Raw genomic sequence first — 26,198 nt, 5'->3', positions numbered from 1 at the left:
TCTCTAGTTAAATGAGACTTTGAAACCCAACTTTTTTTTTTTTAAATGGTAGTTTGAATTTCCAATCATGTATTTTCATCCCATGTACTCCTCAGATAAAAGAAAAGCTTCTATTTTCATATCTTAAAAGAAGTGTTCTGTTTGGAAAACAGCTGTAATCCATGCATTCATAAACACACACAGCTTATTAATTTAGAATCAGATATTTCATTATATGTGAGACTGAAATTAGAGTCTGAACTAAATTTTACATTTGCACGGCGAGCTCTTTATAAAATTTCTGCAGAAGTTCAGGCCCAGAAAAATACATGGTTTTCAAGCAATTTTCACACCAAAAAAAATATTTTTAACAGAGATGTATTCAGAGTTAAGTTGATCCATGCCTTTCATACCTAGATTCTCAGACAAAGGCAAAAATACTGTTCTTTACTGTCAACTTCTGCCTCCAAAACTCTTCAACTCACAATGGTCTCTGCTCTACAAGATGCTCTTTTCCTTGGAAAACAAATTAAAACAATTACAATCTTCCACCAACAGAAGCCTATCTCTATTCCTAAGGATCCTAGGTTCTTTTCAGCTACTTATTATTCTAGACTATCATGTTTTCAGGCCAGAAGACAGCATTAACATTCACCTCCTCTGCCCCAAGTGCATTCCCAGATTTTTCCTTCTTTTTTTCTCATTCAATTCAAACAAAACAGCAGTAACATAAACAGTAAAACTCCTTTGGTGTAAAACTATGTAGAGCACTGTCATCATTTAAAAAATTTAAAATATGCTGTGATTTTAAAAAATTTATTTACTACTGAAAGGCTATGTGAAAGAAACATATCCATTGTACTCCTCAATCCTGCTCTCCAAAATTAATCCATTTTAGATTTTATTTCTGTTATTTAGCCATATCTTTGTTATATCATATCTAGGGGTATAAAATAAAAAGCCAAACGCAGTTATTGGAAATTTTTTAAGGCTAAAGATTGGTGGGATTTGGGGGAGCATCAGCTGACTGGGTGGGACTTAGCTGATCTTGGCTGAGCTTACTCATATGTTTAGTTGTCTAGGTTGGCTTGGGGAACACTGGTCTAGTATGGTCTCAGCCAGCAGGATTAACTCAACTACCCTTCACAGGTTTCTCACATACATAAGTATCTCATGGTTCTCCTGCAGACTAGTCCTTTATCTTGACATAGTCTCATGGCAATTAATAGAATCAACAGGAAAGGAAGTATGCAAGCAATTTTTAAAATCCCTGCTTGTATCAAATTTACTATTATCCCACACATGGTCAAGTGTGGAATCTTCTTGAGAGGATATACCAAAGGGAATGGATGTAGGAAGCCATTAATTAGGGCCATAGATGGAATCAGGATGCCTTCCTCTTTTAGAATATGAGAAGCACATTTCAAAGATGTTAATTTTTTCTTTGATTCCCTAAATCAAAGTTATTAAATAGAATGAAAAATCTATTCTATCCTCACATAGTTTAAAAGTTGGCTATCTTATGGAATTCTAGGTTGGAAGTTATATTTTAGTCATAAAAGTAAATTGTCCTTTCATTGTGTTTTCATTATCCTTTAGGGTCCAATATTGTTATGGAGAAATTCAGTGTCATTTTTTTCTTATTCTTTTATTCGTGCGCTATTTTAATATTATTTGGAAGATTTTTAAAACAATTATTCTTTGCTTCTTCCTTTTTCCTTAATCCTAGAAAAATTTTTAATGCTGTGTCCTAACATTGATAATTTTTAATGCCCGTGGACTCTTTTATTACGGAGACTTATGTTCTTCAATTCTGGGAAAATTTCCTGTAAGGTGTCTTTTTAAATTTCCTTTACTCTATTTACTCTGATCTCTCTTTCTGGAAGTTTCAAATACTTGGATGATAGACTTCCTGAATTATTAATTTAAGTCTTTTATCTTATTTTGGACATATGATCTCTCTCTGGTAATTCCCATTAACTTATATTGCATATATGTACTTCCAATTAAGCCCTTTTGTTATATCATTTCTTTCTCACAAGCCTAATATTCCTAAATTCTAAGCCTTTCTGCTTTTTGTTGTGAGAAATTATAGTATTCTGGCTTCATGCTTGAAATTTTGTGACATGAATTCTGTGCATGGTTCAGAAGAGAAATCTTTTCTTCCTTATACTAACTTCCAAACATTTCATCATCACTTCTTTATTCACACTTTTGGCTGTCTGCTATGTATCTTTCAGAATGCCCTATATTCTGTTGTCTTCCCTCCCAATATCATTGACCTTTAAGACTTAAAAAAAATTCCAGTGGTGGCTAAAAAGTTAGTTAAATGAATATGGCAACTTTTATGGACTTGTTTATCCATTATTGCTCTCTTGCTATCAATCCAGCTTCCTGTTGAGCATTACTCTATGAATGTTCTGTTTCTACTTGGAGCCAATATAGTCCCAAATTAAGACACTATCCTTTCTATAATATCTACAAAATCTCATGCCATTGTGGTATGTGGGAGGAAAGAGACTTTATGTAACACGTGGAGCAATAGCCACACACAAAGATAGGACAGATACTGACAGATATAGACTAACTCCAGAAAAGTAAATTAGCCACTCACATTCAACATTTATAATTTATATCTCTTTCTTTATTTTTTCAATTTTTAAAGATGTCTAATAAAGCAGGTCAAATTGAGCACTTAGAAAAAAATAAGCAAAGCTCAGAGACTGGGATGAGAAGTCAATAGTATTCCACATAGGATAAAAAGTCATTTTTTAGAGGAATATGAGGTAAGAACAAGACAATATTATGGCACTAAGATGCTGAGGTTGAATTCAAGACTGTACTATTACATAGGAATTTGATAATAAATATAAATTATAGACAGAAGAGGATAAGGGGGAAAAAATAGAAGCCCAGACAAATGTAGTGATGACTAATCATTTTTAAAATGAGTGTTTGCATGTTATTCCCTTGGGGAACATTATGTACTTGGATTCAGTGGCATCAAATGAAACTCAAGGAGCAGAATGGGAAACTACTGTTTATTCCAGAGACTATATTTCCTAAGTCTATGAGGGCGACCTAATGGTATCATTAAAGTGATTGGTAGTGATGAGAAACTGTGCCTATTTGCAAATACTTCACAGTAAGGATTGATCCAGGAAGAGTTTAGTATGACCATATTGAGAGTGAAGGGGCATTAATAATTTCAGCCTTGGGTAGGAAAAAGAAGATGGTAACTAACAGTTGCAACCATGCATTCTTAATTGCCCAATATGGTCTTCAAGCCTTGAAATTCTAGAGTCACTTTGAAACATTTCCTCTTTTTATTTCCCAATTTAGAAGCAGCTGATGATGCAATTATTTGACTGCAATGTAACCTGTTGTTTTTTTATTATTAAATTTAAATTGTCATTATTTTAGTTAGATTTTTCTACTTGTCCTTTAAATATGTTCCTTTACCATAGTTTAAATCTACCTATAGGACCCCAGAATGGCATTTTTGAGGCATAATTCTTTACATTAAGTTTTCTGTTCCAATTTTTTTTTTCCTTTGGATGGCTGTACCTGAAGCATATGGAAGTTCCTGGGCTAGGAGTTGAAATGGAGCTGTAGCCGCAGGCCTACTCCACAGCCACGGCAACACCACATCCAATTCACATCTGTGACTAATGCCGTAGCTGCAACAACGTCAGATCCTTAACTCATGGAGGGAGGCCAGGGATCGAACCTGCATCCTTATGGAAACAACATCGGTATTTAATCTGCTGAGCCACAATAGGAACTCCCTTGAATCCCTATTATGCACAGAAATTCATGTATTATTGAATATTAAGTTTTCCTTGTAATCAGATCAGAACCTTTTGCCATTCAAATACTATTTTTAAGGCACTCATGTTTTCTCATCATTCTTTAATGTACACTGTACATTGTCAGTTCTGTTCCTGTGTTCCCACCATTGTCTCTAAAAGGAGTATATGTCTCCTCCATCTCTGCGCATGGGAATCTTATTTGAGCACCCATCTCTGGTCTGTCCTGATTCATTAAGCCATAAATAATTTTTCTCTTCTCTTAATTTCATTGCACTTGTTTTGTTTCTCTACATTAGATTTATTATGATACAATGTTAGGCTAATGTATTGATGCACCTCTCTGTCTCCCCTTAACTTTCTTAGGAATAAAGGCAGTATCTTTTTCATCCTTATATTCATTTTATTTTCTTGTTCAATGTCTTGTGCATGGTCGTTGCTTAATAATTGTTAGTTAGATTGAATCTGATGAACTCCTCCTTCTTTGTGCTGTCCTATATTTACCACTTTTAGAATTTATGTGAAATCTGCCATCTTTCAGGCCTTTATTTCTGTGACTCCCACAAAGAAATTTTGTGATGTTATTTTGCGACACTTAATGCTTATTAAATTAGCTAGTGTCCTAAAATTACATGCTTTTATTTTTCTCTGCTCACCTAAATAGTGGCAGTTTCTTACAAATTAGAAAATGGACTTGATTTAGGCATGTGTATATTAACACTTAGACTGCATATGTGATGGGAAAATTATATTAGCTTCATGAAGGGAGGTCATCTCAGAGCTGGAATTGTTCAATACAAGTTAGTGAATTGGTTGGGAAATATATAGCTCTATTTTATGAAGAGAATAAGCAGCAAGTTAGACTAAATCATTTGTGTTCCAGAATCTGTTCAATGCTAGTGTGCTGACAGATTCTTATTATCAAAGAATACCCTATGCACAGAAACAATCCTTGGACCTGGTATTCTTTGAAGACTTGAACAGTGTTATAGTAGTGATATTAGATAATTTTAGAAAGTTGATTATAGCCTAATAAACATAGTATGTGAAATGGGAAAGTTCTCAAGGAAATAAGTCTGAGGATAGTGACCTTCAGTAGCATAGATAGAAAGTTAAAATAATCAAATGAAACCGGTTGTTCTAGGAAGAAACAAACAAGATAAGGGCTTGGGAAGTTTATAGAAACAATATTCTGGAAAAATAAAGAGATCCATGTGAAATACTAACTTTATAAAAACAAATAAAAATCCAAATAAGAAAAATCCCACCTTCCATGGGAAATGATGCCAACACATTTATCTAAAGCCCAACTAAACATTCCTGGGAATAGAGGATGAAGTGTGATTAATTACAGCAAGGTAGGAGAGAAAGTGGACCCTTCATTCACAGAAAGCATCTTTCAATAATTTTAAAAATTATTCTAAAACTTTGGTAGTATTCTAATTTGAAACATGGAAAGAAAAAGATTTATGTGCCTTTTACTGAGTCACTTTTACTCAGGTAGAGCTTTGGTATTATTCTTTTCTCACAACTGCATGGATGTATCTTGGGATGAATAAATAATTTGCAAATATATGAGTCAACAAAGAAAGAAATGCAGACTTGCAGACTGATAATGGAAATTACAGAGGTTATAAAATATCATATATTGTGTGCCATTAAGATGAAAGGAATACGGGAAGTTATAAATAACCCACATAATTTTTTAAAGGGCTGCTTTTTAAATATTCTTTGTGGAAGCAAAACTATAAAAGTCCAGCATTTTAAATGTGAAATCAGTCTTCTCAATAAGCAACTTTTTAAAGTGAAAAATCAGAAATGGACATGATGGCATTATTTCATTCAGTACTTCTGAATGAAATGTCATATCCTGTCTGAAGTCTTATACAGGAGTAAAATGTTGACTAGTTTTAACATACAGGCATCACACAACAAAAGTGTAAAAGTTTATAAAAATAATGTTTCTATTATGGAATGAAAAGAAACTTCAAAGGTAGGAAACACATGATATCACCAACTTGTGTGATCTTTACACTTTATAAAATATTTTCAAGTACATTACTCAATTCTCCTAACAATTCTGTAATCTGGCCATACTTAATCCTCTTTTACTCATATAGATACCTAACATCATGCCATGACCTGCCTAAAATCTCACAGATTGTTAGTGCTTTCAATTTTTAAAGTCAAGTAGTAGAGAAATGATAAGTCTAGGAAAAGACAAAAAAAAAAAAAAGAAAGGAAAGAAAAAAGAAAAGAAAAGGATGTGGAGAAAGTAGTATCCACTATTTCCAAGAATGGCTGAGAACTTACAATTATTAAGTGACCTTACTTACTGTTATTTACTGTGAGATAGAACGGAACAAAGTATCAGAGAACAAAGAAATACTCTATCAAATGTACCTCATACTAATCCTCTCATTGACAAAAAAAAAAAATAGTATTATTCCTGATTATAAATTAGTTATACAGCATTCTGCAAAGTAATACTTTGAAACTTATTCAAATTCCACATTAAGCTGATGAGAAAACTGGGGCAAATCTGGTCTTCTAACTTCTGCTAAAAGCTGGAGGTCAGGGGAAGCAAGGTTGAACAGTAGGCTGCGTTTGAGGTATGCAGAGCATGGGAAAGAGTGGCTGGTTTATTTAATCCATATTTACCAATCATTCCGCAAATACCTCATGAATGTCACCTTGGTGAGAGAAACTTTGTGAGTCATAGAGGATATACACAGCCTATTTTAATGACAAGATATGATTTGGCACAATCTTGAAATATTAGATCCCAATATAAACATTAGTATATAATTTGTATACTAATATATTTATAGTAGCTTTTAAAGTGGCTAAAAACCTGATGAAACTTGGTTTTAAAGTAGCTAAAAACTAATAAAACTGGCTTTGAAGTAGAAGAGTTATTCAGAGGCACAAGTATGCTGAAAATTGATTATGTAGCTTGAGGAAATACTCTGTGATCCACTAGTCACTCCATTAATTTTATTTCAAAGAAATACTTGTCAAAACACTTTCTTGGTAGATAAAGATGACTCACAATTGTATATTTTCTAAATATGTAAAGGAACTAAGCCTCTCAAATAATTCATCTGGCTGGAATCAAATCTCTTTATCTGCTTTCAAACTGAATTTTCTGCAGTTAGTTTCTACTTGCAGGAATAGATTGGTTCTGAAAATAAAATCCATTAAATGTAATAATTTTTTAAAGCATCTCTTCCATTAAAATGATTTCAATTGTGTTAAGCAGTTATATATATATTTGTGGGGTTTTTTTGTCTCCTCATGAGAAAAACTGATCATTCAAATCCACTTAAATACTTGGCCTATCAATGTATATTTACCTACACAAGCCTGCACACAGTTGAAAAAGTAGGCACTTAAAATTACTTCCATTTTCTTTATCAGTGTGTCTAAAAATATGAATTTTTCAAATACCCATCCATTGACTTTTTTCTAAGTTATGGTATACAACTTAGATTTTTCTAAGTTATGAACACATTGGAAAAGTCCAGAAGCATATATATTTTTGCCACAAGATGCTTCTATTTTATAAAAATATTTTAACAGCACAAAATTTCATTTTTCCTCAAAACCTTTGAGCAAAATGACATTTCAAGAAGATGAGCCATTTTATACTGTGGTTTAAAAGATCACTGCCTCATAGCTGAAAGACAATGAAACTATTTTGTTACTTTTCAGCTAACATATTTAGATCCCTTGGTTTGGAGCAAAGCTACTATGTGCCAGTCTAAAAGAATATTTTATCCAGAAATGCTATTTACAGAATATTTTTTATCCTTATTTAATGGAAATGTTTTTATTTTCAACTGAGTATATCTTCCTGTTAAAAGTGTTGAAAACAAGGAGTTCCCCTGTGGTGCAGCAGATTAATGATCTGGTGCTATCACTGTAATGGCTTGGGTCACTGCTGTGGCGCGGTTTCGATCCCTGGCCAGGGAACTTCCATATGCTGTGGGTGTGGGCCAAAAAAAAAAAAAAAAAGTGTTGAATACGAAGAAAAGTATAATGAAGAAAACATCAATAATGTGTGTCTAACCATTCTAACTTTGGTGTCCATTTATCTGCTTTCTCTCTCTTTTCCTTTTTATTTTTATTCTCTCTTTCCTTTCTGTATCTGTCTCATTTCTTTATGTGTCTTAAAGAAAAATGAGATAATACACAGTTCGTAACCTGCTTTGTATATTAAATACTGAATTATGCATTTTTATGCCAATAAAACAGATACTCATCATTATTTTAAAGGGTAGTATCTTTCATAGCATGAATATTTTTTCAATGTATTTAATTAATGAACCCTTTCTTGAAGAACTCTTATTTTGTTTCTATTTTTTTTTCAAACTATAAACAGAGTAAAGAACATTATAAAGCTGGTAATTTCCTAATTGTAAATTTTAACAATAGAATACCTGGTAATATGATATGCATATTTTGGGGGTTTTGATCTGTCTTATCATATTGACATTTAGAAAGTGCATGTCAGTTCTACATTTCTGTCAACAAGCTAAGAGAGCACATGACAGTCCTCTTTTAACTATAGTTTTTAGTCTTAAAATTCTGCCATTTGTAGTGATAAAAAATGCTTTATTATAGTAATTCAAATGTTTACCTTTGTTCATAATTAGGTTGAAAATATTTTTCTATCTTTTGGCTTATTTGTACTCCAGACTTCATTAAGCACTAGCTCACATTTTGTATTTATTTTTATTTTAACTGACTTTTCATATATTTTATATACTCAAGATGTTCAAACTTCAAGGCATTCTTTGTTTCATCATCTCTTTTTCAAAATTATTTGTTATTCAATCTTTATTAGGATATTTTAGCCATTCGTATTTAGTTCTATATGCTCAAATCCATTTTTATCTTTATATCTTCTGATATTGGCATACCTTTTGAAGTGCATTCAGAGCAATCTCATAGATGGTTTTCTATGTTCCTTTGCACACTAGTGGGCAGTTACTAAGGAAACATCAGGAATATCAACTTCTGACAGCTGCTCTACTAATTTGACAACTCCCAGAGTGTTACACAGCCTGAAAATATTTTTATTATGAAGGCCCAAGTAAATGATCTATTTGACTTTATTCTTTTAGCACACGCACTTCCCACAATACCCCCAGGATATCAGTTACCATTATCATTCCTATCTTACATATGGGGGAACTAGGACATGAGAGGTAAAGACATTTTACTCAATGTGCGTGGTAGGAGTTAGCAGAGCTGAGCTTTGAACACAATCTGACTTATTTCAGAGTTCACACTTAACCACTTCACTATTACTGCTTCTTGAGTGAGTCTTGGCTCTCTTTTTAATGAGCTTCCTGGTAGGTCCCCAGTGGGATGTGTGGCCAAGATGCATCCCTTTTGGAAGCTCGAACTGTTTATTTTAAGCTTCACTTGCATGAACCTCATTTATAACCTTTTCCTGTAGAGAATGATTGCATTTCAAAACTGCCCTAATTTCTATGTGTCTAGCTTGTATGATAGACTCACTTTAAGCTTTATGTCTGTTCTTGGACACTGCGAACTGCCAGAAGGAAATTTTCTTGCAGCTCCCTAGGGTAGGTACTCTAAATGCCGGTTTTAAATGAATAGCATTCTCTGATACATTCAAATTATTTACATGGAAATGTCGCTTTCCCCCCAAAACTTTATTTTGCATTTTATGGTGCCTTTCAATGAAATAGAATTAATTAATTAATCAATCATTGTGAGCAAGCCTTGGGTATATTTATCATTACTTTGCTTCTGCTTCTTTTAGATATGGCATTTTTCAGACTTCAAAGACATCTCTGTGTTGAAAGCACAGGAACATGTCACAAAACTTTATGGCTGGAATTCACTGATTGTCTTTGTCACTAGCTGCTTTAGAAAATTCTTATTTAACAGCTTCAATTTTCCTAAGGAATATAGACTATTTGGGAGATGTATTTAATTAAGGCATATACATGAAAGATATAAGATGACAAGATAAGAGCCCTGAATATAAAATCAGAGGCCTAGGTAGCATTTTAGTTTTTTCACTTCCTGACTTCATGATTTCTACTATTACGCTTTCGAATCTTGGTTTCCTCAATGGTAAATGTAAATAATAAAATAAGCCACTTATACATGGCACAGATATTAAGATAATTGGAATGGGAATGAAGAAATGAAATAATATGGTATGTGAAAATAATTTGTACCCTATAAAAATATGAGATTCTATATATAATTTAATATAGAATCATCAATAAAAATCATAGCAATACCAGACAATATATATACAATGACAAAGCATATACTCTTAAGTGTAATGAATATTTTTAATTTAAATTTTAAAATGATGGAGATCCTGTTGTGGCTCAGGGGATTAAGAACCCGACTAGTATCCATGAGGATGCAGGTTTGATCTCTGGCCTTGCTCAGTGGGTTAAGGATCTGGTGTTGCTGCAATCTGCATTGTAGGTCGAAGATGTGTCTCGGATCCTGCTTTGCTGTGGCTGTGGTGTAGGCTGGGAACTGTGGCTTTAATTTGACTCCCAGCCTGGGAACCTCCATATGTCATGGGTGTGGCCCCAAAAAGACAAAAAAAAATTAAATAACAAATATACAATATTATTGCTGTTATTTTAATTTTATATAGTCATTTTGGTGTAGATTATCAAATAAAGATAGTCAGTCTCTGTTTGATGAGCATTTATTTGCCATTATATAGCAAACCATTCTTAAATATATTTTTGTATTGCAACGTGTTAAAATTAGGTAAGTTAAAATTTGTGTGTGAGTGTGTGTGTCTTATATGTATCACTGAAATTAGGTTTAAGTTGTAATTTATATGTGTGTTAAATAATTTGTCTCTTTGTTTCTTCCTCATTATATGTTTTTAATGGATTTCATTAGTTTTGGAGGAAATAATTCTGAGTGAATGCAGTATTTGGAATTAAGATTTATTTACAGAAATCAATTGTGTTTCATAAAAAAAAAATGTTTCTAAAGTGATTGCTAATCATTCTCAGTGACAAAAAGACTTGTCTTTTTAATACCAGGAGTGCCTTGACATGTTTTACTCTGAATGCAACACCTGGGGAACATCATCCAAGGGTGACTTTCGCTATGGTGCTTTTTAGGACTGCCTTTAATTGCTTATGCATTGAGCTGTACTCATGAATGTGCATTCATCAAAGGATGAAGAGCAATGTGACATCTTCAAGTTATACTAAGTCAACTAGCATCCGTTGCCATAGTACTCAGAAATGAGGAAACCAGGAAAAGGCAGAGCTGGTTTTCATTATGTGCTGAAAGATGCCAGCAGGATTAAAGTGTCAGAGCAAAACAAAGAAGAAAATAATAATGAAGAGAAAGTGAATTTCTTTGCAAATGGTTATTAATGAATATAAAAAGCAAACTTAACAGCCAACATTTTTTTGGAAGGCACCAAGAAATGAAAAAGATGTACTTAAGGGAGGGGTGACTATTATTTTCAAAAAGCATCCAAAATGTCTGAACGTACCCCTTCCTTTATAAAAAATAATCTCCATACACCTAATTTTTCCTAATCTGGGAAGATTCCTCTATAAGGGAATGGATCAGCTGGGTTTTCTGCCTTGGATTTAAAAAAAAAAATGTCTAAGAATAATTTGTGCCCTTAAAAATACCCTTTGAGTAAAATTAATATTCAAACATGTACTTGATAATTAGATCTGAAGCTTTATAAATATGTAAAACATTTAAAACTAAAGACTCAGAGTTCTCTGGTGGCTCAGTGGATTAAAGATCCAGCAGTTATCACTTCTGTGGTTCTGGTTACACCTATGGTACTGGTTTGATCCCAGGCCCACGAACATCCTCATGCTGTGGAGGTGACCGAAAAAATCCAACCTTATTTAATAGGATGAATTCATAACCTGTCCTTATAATTCCTTGATCTCCCAGTGCTGTGGATTTTGATAATGATACAATATTTATGGCATATAGGCCACACATTTGGTGTCATCATTATTCTAATCTCTCCTCTTCTGCGATCAAGATTTCTGGAATTTCCTTCCCTGATCTCTACTTACCATGCTGAGGTCTGTCATTTTCTCACAAGCTGAATTCTGTCCTCAGTCATTCGTTATCCCAGAGATACTTCCATACTTCTGCTTCATTCCAGGATCTCCGTGGTCTTGACTTTCTGTCATAACTTCCATTTAATCCCTCACCCCCCTTCCTGATCTCTGAGCACTGCTGGAGAAAGCTAACAGAAGAGGTAGGTTGATTGGATACACTACAAATCCAAGCTACCAAATCTCATGGAGCCCTGCATCACTTCTGAGCAAACAAGTATTTCCCAATTTCAATATTTTCTCTTTCAAATATCTCCAAGTCTCCTTAACTTTAGCCTAAGCTCCCACATGCATTCTGAAATTATTCTGTCCTCTTACTCTGTATTTATAGTTAAGTGAAACAGTCCCTCAACTTTCCTTTTTTACGTAAAAATATACTTTGTCACTGACCATCTTTCATTTTCCATCTCTGTGAACGAACATTAGACCCTTCACCCAGGCTTTTAATCTCATCTTCTTTATATTCCAAATTGGGACTGGGAATCATGATAGGCTAAACAAGACCCTCATCTAGCAGTAATGTAAGCCTAAGGAAAATCCCCCATAGTTGATGTGTGTAGAAATACACTCAACATCATTCTAAGATTTTTTTCAGGAAATTTTAGTCATTTAAAATCATCCCTTTAATATCATGATTCTGATTAGAACTAGAGATTAATGGGTACCCAAAGCCAAGTACTTTTTTAGTAAAGACTGAGCTAAAATAAATAATAAGGACGCAAACAAACCTGTAAGCTCTACTTTGATGTACTTCTATATCTTTTTCTTCTATATTTAACAAGAATCTGCAACAGTAGCACATATGAATTGTTCACACTTTTACTAAATAATACATCAACTAGAACACTGTTCACACACAAAAAAATCATGATAGAAATATTCTTAGTTTTTTTTTTTTCCCCTACAGTTAGCAAAACTAAAATTGAGAAAGGGATTTCCCTAGAACACAGGGGGAAGAAATGTGTCCTCAGATACATTAAAATAAACTTGCATTTTGTAATTTAATGTTAATCTCAATGAAGTATATTATTGATATTAAAAAAGTTTCAAATGCAACAAATATGGTTTATGAAATGATACAGCCATGTCAACATTAAAGCAAGAGGACTTCTGAGATGAAAATGTCAAACTTGGTGACTCAGAAGGCAGAAATTCAAAAAATGGACTCCTAGCAACTTTTGCCAAACTGCCTAAGGCACTTCCCCATCTGTATGTGTAACATGCATTCAGCTATTGTAAAGTTTCTCTAACAGTCCTGGGAAGTGCTATGACAGTAACAAGGAAGATTGATAGCGGATTCCATGCCTCTTTGTTAATCACATTAAGAATGCTTCTTTGTACTCTCTCATATTGTGCCTGGAAATATATATGCCCACCACACCATATTGAAAACTTTTATCCTATTACCCATCTGCTGCCAGTAAATGATCAGTTTAAATACAAAAATGGGTGATGGGGGTGTGAAACTCACAGAACTGCCAAGCACAACATTTTTCTAGCCCTTATTCTTCCAATCACCTTTTGGGAAATGAAAGAACCTAATACATACCACATTTTGAAATGTTTCCTTAGGGAATTTAAATCATATTTCATGTAACTTGAGTTATTTGATAATGACAACATGTCTTCAAACATTAAAGTTGGTAATTTCAAAAATACATAGATTTGGCAAGACAACTATTGTTTGTTTTTCCTTATAAAGTTTATGGTGAAACTCTCTTAGAACATGGAGTTTATGAAAACATAGCTCCTTCCATCTCCTGGAGGAGTTTCTCATACTGGTTGAACAGTTCCCAATACTTATATTCAGATAAACAAAACAACCTTAAGAGTTGCAGCAAGAGGAACAACTACTGGTGAGTTCATTTCGTTAGTTGGAGAGATAAAATTTATTTCTTCAATTACTTGTGAAAGGTTATAAGGAAGAATATGTATTAGCACAATTAACCATCTATTTTCTCTTATAATTGCATTCATGGATTCATTTCTAAGTATTCTGATCAGTTTATCTCTGGTGTCAAAAATTAAGGGCAATGCCAAACTTATTTTCCTGAATAAAAAGATTACTTGGGTAATGGATTTTTTTTTTCAGTGCTTCTGAAAATAATAAATAATAGTAAAATAATTCTATAGCAAAGATAGAATTAGTCATACCAATAAGTTATTCAGAAATATTCCTTTTTTTTTTGTCTTTTGTCTTTTTTGTTGTTGTTGTTGTTGCTATTTCTTGGGCCGCTCCCACGGCATATGGAGGTTCCCAGGCCAGGGGTTGAATCGGAGCTATAGCCACCGGCCTACGCCAGAGCCACAGCAACGCGGGATCCGAGCCGCGTCTGCAACCTACACCACAGCTCAAGGCAACGCCGGATCGTTAACCCACTGAGCAAGGGCAGGGACCGACCCCGCAACCTCATGGTTCCTAGTCGGATTCGTTAACCACTGCACCACGACGGGAACTCCTTATTCAGAAATATTTCAAAAAGAGCAAATTGGAGACAAGATTATTCAGTTCAGTAGAACAGCTAACAATTTGCTCACATGTTGAAATTTGCTCACCAGTTGAAATTATAAGAGAGTTGCACAAGTTGTCAAGTGCAAGATGTCGACAGGCGAAGTGTCTGGGTCAAATCCTGGCTGCACCACTTAACAGCTGGACAAGTAAAATTTCTTTATCTGTGAAATGATGCTAAAAGCTGTACCTGACTCTTAGGATTGTTGTACATATTAAATTCACAAATTAAAAAGACTTTACTACCATACATGTACTTTGTTAACAAATTCTATGAATAAAATTATATGACCTTCTAGATGAGTCATGAATGAGCTCTAAAAGTACAACATACTGTGTAGAATGATAAGATATACTTGAAGAGATCTACAGTTTCAGAGAATCATAGACTAAGAGAAGCAGCCTATGTTAAGAAGGAGAATCCAATCAGTTTTTCATTTCAAAGAATGTAAATGTCTCATTGACAGCATTACTGGTGAGCATTTTTCCATAATGGCTTATTTTCTCAGTCATACAACAGTCATATATGAAGACTATAACCAGCCTTCATTTCTTCTTCTAACAGGGATGTGTGTACTTTTAGGAAATACAACTTAATTTAAACTTGGATGGAAGGAAAACACATCCAAAAACATGAGTTGTATGTTAGCAAAAGATCAATTTCATACATAGCATAAGGCATATATAGTACTCTTCCTTATAGAATAAATAACAAAAATTTAGGGCTATCACTTTCTAAGGATTTAGAAATAAGCCCTGTTATATCACCAATAATGTACTTCCAAATAGTTGCCTGAGATTCAATAAAATTTAAATACAGTCTTCAAAGAGGCAGTAATTGCTGATCATTACTTTGATGTAGAATCTCAACTGTTATAAATAATCCTTATTGTGGTTATTTAGTGCACTGCCCTCTTAATGATTATTTTCATCATTAAGAAAGAGTGCAATATTCTCTGTATTTAAAAATACTTTTGGGGAGTTCCTCTGTGGTTCAACAGTTTAAGAATCTGACTAGTATCCATGAGGATATGGGTTTGATCCCTGGCCTTGCTCATTGGGTTAAGGATTAGGCATTGTGGCAAGCTGCAGCTAGGTCACAGATGCAGCTTGGATCTGGTATTGCTGTGGTTGTGGTGTTGCTGTGGCTGTAGTGTAGGCAAGCTCTGATTTGACTTCTAGCCTGGGAACTTACATATGCTGGGGGGTGTGGCCATAAAAACAAAACAAAAAAAAAATCCTTTTTTATAGGTACATTGATCCACCTGCTCATTCCCCTGGTAAGCTTGACCTCACAAATTAGATCAGAGAAAATAACAATGATAGGTTTAGAGTGTTTAGCATACTAATAGTATTGTTCAGGAAGACAAAACTTGAATCAGTTAATGCAAGGGAATGGAGAAGGCAGAACTTGGAGACAAGAATAAATGTTGAGATTGTGTTGAAATGGTCTATTCAAAGTGAGTTAAGAGATATTTGGTAACTTACTGTCCTGCAGCCTAAGACTCTCCTTCAATAAGAGGATATTTGAACAAAATGAGAGAAAGAGGGAGAGGAAGTGGGAAAGGAAAGGGGAGAGAGAGAGAGAATGAGAGCTGTATGGGGAAAAGTAAGGGAAAAGAAGAATAGAGACTAGAAGAGGAAAGGTAAATTCTATAGAAAGATAAAATTACCAGAGTTGAGAAGGAAGGAACTCCTAACAAGAATGAAAAAAATTATTAAGCAAGTGATAAAACATAGTATATCTCAGAGATTATCTGATAATTACTCTAATCATAAAGGCTACAGCTTTTAGGTTCAAAACAGTAGAGGAGGCATGGAAGTGGAAATGACACCCATGCAAAAAAGCCAATACTCTGGGATAAATGCAGCCTCCTTAAAAAAAGGACAAGAAAACTACTCACTGACCCACAAAACAAAAGACTATAACTATTTATGGCTAGAGAAAAATTTCCCGTAAAAATGAAAACCAAAGTTTTGTATGGGAGTGTGTCTAAAATGAGAGTATTGTTACAGAAAAGGGGGATGGGAGAGGATTGGTCTTGTCTCAAGTCTTGGGCAAGCTCCTGGAATAGGCCACAGAGTGAGGATCCTTGGCTTCACATAGGAAAGAATTTGAGAGGGAACCACAGTAAATTGAAAGCAGGTTTATTTGGAGAGAAGCACACTCTACAAGCAGGATGTGGACATATTAAAGGACAAGAGCAACCTGGTCTGTAGGGAGGGTTAGTTTTTATGTCCTGGTAATTCCATAAACTAACAAGTGGGAGGAATAGTCTAACTATCTTGGAGAAGGGACAGGGATTTCCAGGAACTGGGCCACCACCCACTCTGTGGCCTTTTATGGTGAGCCTCTGAACTGTCATGGCACCTGTGGGCCTGTCACTTAGCATGTTAATGTATTACAATGAGTGCATATGAGGCTCAAGGTCTACTGGGAGCCCAGTCCTCTACCATCTTGGGCCTTGAAGGTTCTGACCAGATTTGGTCATATCCTCAGCAGCTATGTCAAACTTTTAAAGTATACGCTCTGCCCTCTTGCCCCCTGCCTCAGTATTGCATGATGTCAAAACTCAAACTCAGGAAATAACCCTGAGTCAATCAAACATTGTGTAGAAAAGGTCATTCTGAGCTACTTAGTAGAAAACAATAGGCAAACTGACTCTAAGGGGACATTTCTACCAATCAGAGCAATAGTGATTGCCAGGAGAAAGGTGGAAATCCTTTGAAGTGATATCTCTGTAAAAACTTTTCAATCGCAGAAGTACTGTACTAGGAAGTAGATGGAACAGACACAGTTACAGGGTTAACTCTCCAAGAATTTGAGCTAATAGAACAATATAAATAATACCTTATAATTTACAATCCCTAAGGTGCTGTAAGAAGGAAGTTAAACAGTAAGGCAGAATGTTTTGAATGAAAAAAAGGGCGATTAGCAAGATAAAAACAAAAAACCAAAAAACAAAAACAAAGGATTGTTTAGAAATGAAAATGTACAAATGTAAAATACATACTCTTTAGGCAAGCCAAACAGCTGATTAGGACCACAGGAAAAGAATGTTGATGAACTTGAATATAGGTCTGAGGAAAAGATCTAGAAGCTGCAAAAAGAGATAAAGAAAAGAGAAATAAGAAACATAAGTAAAGAGAGCTAGGGAATAGAATGGATTTCTAATAGGAGTTTGAGAGTAGAGAATAAAGACAAAGCCCAATACTTGGAAAAGTAACAGTTAAAAATTTTCCAGAAATTGTAAAAAAAATTATTGAGGCCACAAAATTACAACATATTCAAAAGGAGTAGCAAAATCTTGAGTTTTAAAAAGTGTAAATTCAAGGTGAATTAAAAAATCTTAAAAATATGTAAATAGTTTTAGGCTATCAAGATAAAGGACAATGATGCTAACACATGATAAAAATCAAGAAGCAAAAGGGTAATTTTATTATGAACACATGACTATACTATATTAAAGTTTGACCATCTTAATATTAGAACTTTATTGTGAAAAATGATGGTATAATATAGTAAGACTATAAGAGAATGTATTATTACCCAAATATATTAAAGAATTTAATTTATCATGAAAAGGCCAACAATTTGGTAGAAAATGTTTTAAAGACTATGACTAGGTAATTCAGAGAAGACTGAATGGAGAACAGACTTGAGGTTGCCAAAAGGGAGGGGAAAGGAGCAGATGGACTGGGAATTTGGGGGTAGTAGATGCAAACTATTGAATTTGGAATGGATAAGCAATGAGATCCTGCTGTATAGCACAGGTAACTGTATCTAGTCACTTGTGATGGAACATGATGGAGGATAATGTGAGAAAAAGAAAGAAAAAGTATATATGTACACATACTTACAACACACCCATATATATATATGTATATATGGGTGTGAGAAAAAGAAAGAAAAAGTATATATGTACACATACTTACAACACACCCATATATATATATATGTATGACTGTGTCACTTTGCTGTATACCAGAAATTGACAAAACATTGTAAATCAGCTGTAATAGAAAAAATAAAAATCTTAAAAAAAAAATTAAGGATGCCAAGCATTTGGGAACTCTCCTTTGTTACATTTTTATAACCACTTTTGAAAGAAAGTATTAATATCTATAGAAACAAAAACTTATATACCTTATGACCTCAAAGTTCTAATTCAATTGTCATACTTTTTGCAATAGTTACAGGATAAATAAGTGATGCCATATTATGAAAAATGGATGACTACATAGTTACCTCCACAGTCTCGATTGGCAGGACATGGGTTTCGGCACTTGCGATGTGTTAGAGCACTGGGGAAAGAAAGACAGTTGACTGGAGTGATGAGATCTCAAGCAAGATTTATTGACCAGCAGTGGCCAGGAGCACTGAGGAAGAGGAACTCAGAGCCCCCTACCATTGGGAGAGAATCAGGTTTTAGAGGCAGGGGGTCATGTGCTGAGTTCCATAGGTCTGGAATGGTGGTTGAAATCATGGTATAAACATTAAACAAACTCCTTGGGGCTGTCTTTGTCCTTGGAAAGTTAACCACTTCATGGGCTTGGTTGTTTCACTGGTGCAGTTCTGATAAAGTTGAGATTGCCAGTCTGGATCTGGGTGGGTCAATGAGTCGGCAGACTTAGGCCTTCATTTTAGTTTCCACCTAAGACTATGTCCACCCAGCTCTTCTAAGGGAAACTTCTCTGCTGGAAACACCCACTGAAGGTGGAGCACCTAGGACATTCCTTGAAAAGAGTGATCGCTGATTTTACCAAAAGAGAGGTACAGGGGTCAGCAAACCGGGTCCTGTCTGATGCAGAAAACTATGTCTAAGAGGGAAGATGGCAGTATGCTGAGTTAGTCATGTATTTATTCTCAGGGATTCAAAGAGGAAAACGTTGAGAGAGCTCACAGTAGGCGAACTAGAAACAAGAATGTATGGATAATAAAAAACAGATCAAGAGAAGAGGATGACCATACGAAGGAAACGAGAATGAGGAAAGAGTTAACTTGCTTACACTTTAAAAAAAGAGTTAATTGTACTCTCTCCCAACCTATTGGAAACAGATGTTTTCAAACTCTTAAAAAAAAAAGTTAGCGTAGATAATATAAAAACATAATGAGTATAGTTGTAAGGCTAAATTATTGTTGTTCTTTTCTTTTTGAACTATTTTTTTAAGAAGGTATGTAATTTTGTTTTTAATTGGAAACTTTCTCAAGCTCGAGAAATTACTTAGAAATCTTATCTAAAAATAAAACAAATGAAAAACGTTTCCACATTTACCAGTATAATTCTCTTGTGTATCCTAATGTTTTGAGGATGCATTGATTTTATGAACTGAGGTTTAACTGCACTAACTTAATTTTTCCCCTTGATTTTTGCCTCAGAGTTGATTCTCTCATTTCGTGATAGAACAAATAGTGGAAATTTGGTTCTTCATACATATGACTTCTGAGTGAGAATTTTGGGGGGAAGAGAGATTATAAACATAATTAAAGTAAGACTACAAACTAGTCTTGAAAATAATATGATAAAATTCATTCCTTAATTAAAACAGGACTCTATATTTTGTGCCCCCAAGGAAAATTAGATCTTAACATGAATCAAGTTTTTCTTTGGAATAACAGCTTACAAAAACAAGCAATACCAAAGATACATTATAAAAGTTAGCTAATAGCTTATGAGGTATTTTTACTTCTGAATGAATGATGCTGATACTTCTCTAGTCAGTGGTGGCTGATGTAGCCAGAACAGTGGTCACATGTTGGGATATTGTTCTGATAGTTCTAGGCAGCTTCCATTCCCATGGATATGAGACTAGAAAGCAAAAGATGCAGGACACAGAGTTAATGCAATAGTTAAAACTCAGCTTGCCTTGAAGAGAGGGGGAAGGGTAGAAGGAAAGAAAGAAGCAAGAGAAGACAGACAGGTCATGTAAACCATGAGCCAGGAAGTGAATTCTTTAAAATGATGCTTGCCAGAAGCTAAATTCTTGTAAATGTGGGTCTTTTTAAAATTTCCCTCTGCTATTACTATTGGAATGAGAAATACTTGGGACCGGATGGGAAAGAGGTCAGAAGTCACTAAATTGTAGTTTTATGAAGAATATAATTGCTGCACTTCAGTTTTAACATCCAAAGCTACAGGCCAATGAAAAACAATTCGCCTTCTCATAAACCACTATTTCCAACATTTCTAAAAGATTTATATTATATGAGAAACAAATTTTATCCTAAAGCATTGGTTTATATTTTAAAAGTCTGTCTTTAGTTTAGAGTTGCTGGTAGGATGTGGGAGGGGGGCTATGCAGTGGGAAGGAAGTTGTTAGTCAGGAAGGGCTGCTGCCGGAGTTGAACTTGGAGGAATCTAAGTGACTTAATAATTTCAGTTATCTAAAGAAGTTGCTCTGTTTCATATCCCACTGTCTACTCAAAAAATAATTTTCGGCTAGTAGGAATAAAAAAAAAATCTCTCAATCATTAAAACCTCAAACATACTAATCCAGAGTTCAGGTTAGCTTCATGAAATTGAAAAGTACATATTCATACCACAGTATTCATACTCAAACATATACTATTGATTTATTTTCAGTGATGAAAATCATGTGTCAGATGTAGAGCTGCAATTGTCTTGGTGTTAAGAATCAATTAATGAAATAGGTGCTTGAGTTCTAACAGTATTTTTTGCCATAAACAGTGAATTACTAGCATGTAAATCAAGGCAGAACACCCACCACTAATGGGCAGCTTGAGTAAAATGATGTTAGAAAAGTTCAAAAATGTGAAACCTTTTAGAAAAAAAAAAAAAAGAGGAAGGGGTTAGAAAAGCCCCTTTGAAAAGCCCCTTTTGTATTAAGTGCATTTAAGTCTCACTATATGAACTTAGTTAAGAGTGGAAATATATCTTTGCAAAAGTTGCACAAATGCTTAATGTGAATTCATCATGTAAAATTACCTTCGCTATTAAATTTACTTGGTGTAACTGATTTTATCCATTATATAAAATATGTTTAAATTTTAGGCACTTGACATGCAATTATGTCAAATGTATAATGTAGAAATGCCTTTATGTGTATTCAGGAAGAAAAGTACCTGCCCAAGGGATTATTAACATCCTTTTAAAAGAAAATGTTTGTTCCATCCTTTAAATTTAAGCTTTTAAAAAAGTCTGCTCTAAAAATACGTAATCAGAGGGAATAAATGCCGGATAAATGAAATTATTCAAACACCTTATTTTCCTCTTCTCATGGCTGGCAATAAATTCTAGATTTTCATATTCAGTGGTAGTATCTTTAAAGCTAGAAGTCTATTTTCCAAACACTAAGTGGCTCAAGAATTTTAGGAAAAATTTTTAGTAGTCCAGGGCTCAAAGAACTATTATGCTTGATAAATGCATCCCACTTGGGCTTTGAATCAGAATGCTCAGAGAGCTTCTAGAAATGAGAATCTACCAATAAAGGTTAGATGCAGTAAAAAGTTTTTTTTTCCCCAAAACATAGCTATTTATTCTCATTGAAATATTGACCATTAATGTATGGAATTATATACACAATTTTTACTCTACTATATTTAGTGACAACATTTTCTTTCAATAAGACATTGTATGGGAGGAAAAATATCATTGTCCTTCTATTTTTTTTAGGTTTTTAACTAGGTGTCTCTTTAACAAAAGAAAAGCATGCAAACTTACTTAATCCAAACTTTACCTGACACAGGAACCCTCATAAGGAAATGGAGACCTGAAGCAATAATTAAACCTGAACTTTTTTTTTTTTTTATGCTAGGTTTGATGAAGAGTGGAAAAGTGTGGGAAAATGTGATAGGACAAAGGGTGTGACCTGGATATAGTAAACTGGGGGAAACTTAGAAGGTCTATTGCTTTAGATTCCCCCTCCTCCCCCCAGTGTCCCTCTGTCTTCAGAGATAAGGATGCTTCTTTCCTCTGGATACAGGGACGGCACCACTCTCATGAAGGTCTAATGACCTGCCTCTTGGGAGAAGGTCAAAGAGTCTTCCCAGCACTTGCCATTTCTGTTTGCTTCATCTTAAAATATTCAGTATATCAAGGTGCCAGATTTTGGGGTAGTGTGTCCTGAATGCTATCAGTATCCCAGTGGAGACTCCCAGAGTGTGAATTCCAGAAAATAAAATTTAATTAGACAAGTAGTGACATGCCTTGACCTCATGAAGATATCTGGGTATTTGTCAAAGAAGGTGATAACCTCAGTGGTACCACCAGAATGAAAACAGAGACAGTGGTACCTTGACTGGATCCAAGTAACAGTGAGGGATAAATTTCAGTGGGTGTCCTTGTTATAAGCTTCAAGTACCATTCATGTATCATTATAATGCCCCTTCCCCCACCTTGAGCAGCCTGCTCACTCCCTACAAGAGAAGGAATGTCGCCCATTCCTCACCCTGCCTCTATTTAGCCTGTTCCCCATGCAAATAAGGCAGCCTCACCTGGAACCAATCAGAGGATCAAAATGCACCCCCTCCCCTTACAGAGATGAAACAACACTCAGCCCTTATGCATGGCGCAGGGGGGCTGGGAGGGGAAAATTAGCAGGCCTGGGGCAGGGGAATCGGGGTCCACAAACATGTCCACTGTATGGAGAAATAAGGAGAGACCCGGTTGCAGCCAGGGCTAGTCCCTTTCCCAGGACAGCCTGCTCTCTCTGAGGGCATGAATAAAATCTGCGGTACACTGCTAGGAACTTGACTCCTGATTGTGATCAAGAGGCAACCGGCTGCAGGAATGTTTTTCACTCTTGGGGAGATTGGCTAGGACCAACCCACTAAGACTGCCCTATCAAAGGGCTATAATTTTTGAACTAAGGCACAGCAATGTCCAGAGATGCTCCTGTCCTAAAGGGATAGATCCTGCCTGGAGAGACCCCCACCTGTATCCCTGCGCGGCAATACTGCTGGCTCTAACCCAGTACCCAGTGCCGTGGCCCCAAAATAGCACCCTCCAGCAGACCAACTCCATCTCCAAATCCTTGTTGTATGTGGGCAAGAATCGAGAGAAATCATAACGCTGAGGGACCTGACATCCTTATGTGAGAAATCTGGATGGTGAAAGAAGGATTAGACTCGCGCTCTTACCAAATAGTCTAAAAATTGTTTACATTTTAAACATGAATTATTAGACTATTTTAGTGAGCCTAACGTAATACTCATGTAAAGTAAGTGTTTCCCCAATATTCTCTGGGGTGTCTGCCTCACCTGAATATCTCTACAGTTGGTATAAAAATAGCCTGTCAATGGTTATAGCAGACTGAGAAATAGCAGTCCTGACTCCTCTGGCTCATTTTCTAAATTACCTTTGTGCACCAGGGAATGAAGCTTGCTTTTAACTCAGTGGCTGTACAACAAACATATTCCTCATGGAAAACACGTGTAGAAGGTCATATTTCCTCATCTCAGCATGCGTCAGTCCTCTTAGAAAAACAGAAGAAAATGAATGCAATTATTTCACCTCAGTTAATTTGTGAGTTTCTCTAATAAGGCTGGAGTTTCAAATTATATTTTTGTGAAGAATGAATTTATCAACACTTTGAATGTTTGAGGTGTATGTGTGTCTGTCTGTGTGTGTGTGTGTGTAAGGAAAGAGAGAGAGAGAGACTGATTCATGATGTAATGTGGGGATTCTTGTCTCATAAATAGCACTAAGGGGCTCATTTTTGTTTTTAAATTAATAAAATATAATGTTTAAAAAAAAGGCTGCTCTTTGGAACTAAACCCATTATTGAGCAAGTTGTGAAAAAAAATCTTAAAACTTATGAAGTTTATTAACATGTTGGCTTTTATTTCCTCCTAACCATTTTTTTTTCTTCCTGCAGTTTCACTTACTGAGTAAACACCATCTTTGTTTGATAAAAAGTGATAAAATGGTGACCTTAGTCAAAAGGAATTTATACCTAATTGGGAAAATAAATACACATGAAGAAAAAAATTAGTAATTATTGAGCACCTGTTATATTTCATGCACATATTCACAAAAACTATATAACTTGTATATTGTAAAATTATTTTGAGGTAGATGCTATTAAGATACTTGTGTTGAAATAAGGACAATAAATTTCAGAGGCTTAAGGTCCTACTACTAGTGAATGCCAAACCTAGGATGTGAACCAGAGAGGCTAGTATCACCAAACCTTGGTAGTTTTTTGTGTACTAAGCCTCTCTCTGCTACTTTTTTCTGCATATAATTTCTTTGCTACATTTCTCACATTCTTCATTCATTTGTTAAGGAAGCATGGGCTCCAGAACTGGAGAAGGGCTCTTTGTGACAACCCCAGTAACAGCTGAGAAGAGGAGAGGCAGATTTTTCACACAGACACAAAACAGACAGAGACAGAGTTCCTTGGTTCAAGATGAATTTGAGAGGGCCTTTCCCTCAAGTAGATTGTATAATCACATCACATCCTCACTAGAAAAGTCTTATCTTTTAAGACCTAGCTCAAGTGGCCTTTCTTTTCATTACAATTAATGATAAGTGAAATGAAATATAGTCAAAGCTTAAACTCTTAATGTATATCACTTTATTATTAAATTGTTTTTTAAACAGCATGTTATGTAAGAATATACTGATTGAAATGAATATTTGGTAAGCCAAAAAAAAAAAAAAAAAAAATCCAGAATGCCCTGTGAGAGGACAGTACACAGAAAGAAAACAAGAACTCCAGATTTAAGCTCTGTGGTGTACTGATACCATCCAACTTTCCAAATGACAGAGATCTGATTTTGTTAATATGAAATAGAATTTGTATAACCTGTCAGTCCTGTTTGATATTAAGTTCACTGTAATAGAATTACCTGGACTTGAAATCACAAGATATGTATTCAGTTTGGGATCTCTTTTTATATTAGATTTATGATTTGAGACAAGGTATTTTAATCATTGTTGATCTCAATTTCAGTAGCTAAGAAGTAGGGATGGTAATATACATCATACTAGGTAAAACAAGTATAAATGAGGGAAGGTCAATAAAAATGCCTAGCTTAATAACATGTACACGGAACTTAGTAGATGTCATTGAGGGTAGTTTGCCCCATCAGAAAGCCTTGCAACTTAGCCCACCTCCATTTTTGATGTACATTACTAATCATTTGCCCAGGTTTGATCATGGATGCTTAGACAGCTTATGTACAGTCAGCTAAATGGAAATCATCACAAGGAGGAAGAGGGGAGGACATTGTAAAAGCACTGTACTGTTTCAAATAATGTGGCAAGACTTCAGAGTGCTGAAAAAACAGTAGCATAGCTTAGAACCATTCCACAGCAGATAAAATGATTGGATATATTAGGTAAAATCTAGACATAAAGAGCAGACATGCAAAGAAAGAAACTGTCTAAGAATGGGATCTCAGAGTTCTTATTATGGCACAGGGGAAATGAATTTGTCTAGTATTCATGAGGACACAGGTTTGATCCCTGGCCTCGCTCAGTGGGTTAAGGATCGGGCATTGTGATGGACTGGTGGGCTGTGGTGTAGACATGGCTCGGATCTGGCATTACTGTTGCTGTGGTATAGGCCAGCAGCTACAGCTCTGATTTGAACCATAGCCTGGGAACCTCTATATGCCATGGGTGTGGCCCTAAAAAGACAAAAAAAAAAAATGGGGTCTGTAATCTGAAATCAGCATCACTATTCTTATCACTAATACTTTGTACCAACTCATAAATTTATTACAGAACTACTGCTGCTTGCCAGTGTGCTGTGGATTTAATGTATGTGTTCTCCAAATCAATATGTTGAAGCTCTAAGTCACAATGGGAT

This window comes from Phacochoerus africanus, chromosome 10 (assembly GCF_016906955.1).
Source record: "Phacochoerus africanus isolate WHEZ1 chromosome 10, ROS_Pafr_v1, whole genome shotgun sequence".
NCBI classification, from domain to species: domain Eukaryota; kingdom Metazoa; phylum Chordata; class Mammalia; order Artiodactyla; family Suidae; genus Phacochoerus; species Phacochoerus africanus.
This window is presented reverse-complemented; position numbering follows the sequence as displayed.